Consider the following 2,417-nt stretch of genomic DNA (forward strand, 5'->3'; position numbering starts at 1 on the left):
GGTGTATGGTTTAGTGTTTAGGGTTTATTGTTTGGGGTTTAGGGTTTAGGGTGTAGTGTTTAGGGTTTATGGTTTAGGGTTTATGGTGTTTGGTTTAGGGTTTATGGTTTATAGTTTAGGGTTTAGAGTTTATAATTTAAGGTTTAGGCTTTAGGGTTTGTATTTTAGGGTTTAGGGTGTATGGTTTAGGGTTTATGGTTTATGGTTTGTGGTTGAGGGTTTATGGTTTAGGGTTTAGGGTTTATAGTTTAGGGTTTAGGCTTTAGACTTTGTGGTTTATGGTTTAGGGTGTATGGTTTAGTGTTTAGTGTTTATAGTTTGGGGTTTAGGGTTTAGGATGTAGGGTTTAGGGTTTATGATTTAGGGTTTATGGTGTTTGGTTTAGGGTTTATGGTTTATAGTTTAGGGTTTAGAGTTTATAATTTAAGGTTTAGGCTTTAGGGTTTGTGGTTTAGAGTGTAGGGTTTAGTGTTTAGGTTTTATGGTTTGTGGTTAAGGTTTTATGGTTTAGGGTTTAGGCTTTAGGGTTTGTGTTTTAGTCTTTAGGGTTTAGGATTTAGGGTTTATGGTTTGGGGTTGAGTGTTTATGTTTAGGGTTTAGGGTTAATAGTTTAGGGTTTAGGCTTCAATATTTGTGGTTTGGGTTTAGGCTTTAGGTTTTGGGGTTTAGGTTTTAGGGTTTGGGATTTAGGCTTTAGGATTTAGGGTTTAGGTTTTAGTGTTTAGTCTTTAGGGTTTGTAGTTTACAGTTTATGGTTTAGGGTTGAAGATTTAGTGTTCATCGTTTAAGGTTTAGGTTTATGGCTTATTATTTAGGGTTTATGGTTTAGGGTTTAGGGTTTATGGTATAGGGTTTAGGGTTTATGATTTATGGTTTGGGGTTGAGAGTTTACAGTTTAGGGTTTAGGGTTTAGGGTTTATGATTTATGGTTTGGGGTTGAGAGTTTACAGTTTAGGGTTGTTTAGGGTTTATGGGTTGGGATTTAGGGTTTATGGTTTATGGTTTAGGGCTTATAGTTTATGGTTTAGGGTTTAGGGGTTTTGGGTTTAGGATTTTGGGTGTAGGGTTTATGGTTTAGGGTTTAGGATTTAGGGTTTATTGTTTGGGGTTGAGGTCTTATTGTTTGTGGTTTATGGTTTAGGTTTTAGGGATTAGGGTTTAGGGTTTATGGTTTGGGGTTTAGGGTTTATGGTTTAGGGTTTAGGATTTATAGTTTAGGATTTAGGATTTAGTGTTTGTGGTTTATGGTTTAGGATTTATGGTTTTGGGTTTATAGTCTAAGGTTTAGTGTTGAGTGTTTGGAGTTTATGGTTTAGGGTTTAAGGCTTAGGCTTTAGGCTTTAGAGTTAAGGGTTTATGGTTTAGGGTTTAGGGGTTATGATTTAGGATTTAGGATTTAGGATTTAGTTTTTGTGGTTTAGGATTTGGAGTTTAGGGTTTATGATTTAGGCTTAGGGTTTTGGGTTTAGGCCTTAGGGGATATGGTTTAGGGTTTGGGATTTATGGTTTAGGATTTAGGATTTGGGGTTTAGGGTTTAGGGTTTAGGGTTAAGGTTTTAAGGTTTAGGGTATAAGGTTTATGGTTTAGTGTTAAGGCTTTAGGGTTTGTGGTTTAGGGTTTAAGGTGTAGGGTTTTTTAGGGTTTATGGTTTATGGTTTGGTGTTGAGGGTTTATGGTTTAGGCTTTAGGCTTTAGGGTTTGTATTTTAGGGTTTAGGGTGTATGCTTTAGGGTTTATGGTTTGTGGTTGAGGGTTTATGGTTTAGGGTTTAGGGTTTATAGTTTAGGGTTTAGGCTTTAGACTTTGTGGTTTATGGTTTAGGGTGTATGGTTTAGTGTTTAGGGTTTATAGTTTGGGGTTTAGGGTTTAGGATGTAGGGTTTAGGGTTTATGGTTTAGGGTTTATGGTGTTTGGTTTAGGGTTTATGATTTATAGTTTTGGGTTTAGCGTTTATAATTTAAGGTTTAGGCTTTAGGGTTTGTGGTTTAGAGTGTAGGGTTTAGGGTTTAGGTTTTATGGTTTGTGGTTAAGGTTTTATGGTTTAGGGTTTAGGCTTTAGGGTTTGTGGTTTATGCTTTAGGGTGTAGTGTTTAGGATTTAGGGTTTATGGTTTGGGGTTGAGTGTTTATGTTTAGGGTTTAGGGTCAATAGTTTAGGGTTTAGGCTTCAATATTTGTGGTTTGGGTTTAGGCTTTAGGTTTTGGGGTTTAGGCTTTAGGGTTTGGGATTTAGGCTTGAGGATTTAGGGTTTAGGTTTTAGTGTTTATTCTTTAGGGTTTGTAGTTTACAGTTTATGGTTTAGGGTTGAAGATTTAGTGTTCAGGGTTTAGGGTTTAGGGTTTATGGCTTATTATTTAGGGTTTATGGTTTAGGGTTTAGGGTTTATGGTATAGGGTTTAGGGTTTATGATTTATG

This window comes from Arachis hypogaea, chromosome 19 (assembly GCF_003086295.3).
Source record: "Arachis hypogaea cultivar Tifrunner chromosome 19, arahy.Tifrunner.gnm2.J5K5, whole genome shotgun sequence".
Classification (NCBI taxonomy): Eukaryota; Viridiplantae; Streptophyta; class Magnoliopsida; order Fabales; family Fabaceae; genus Arachis; species Arachis hypogaea.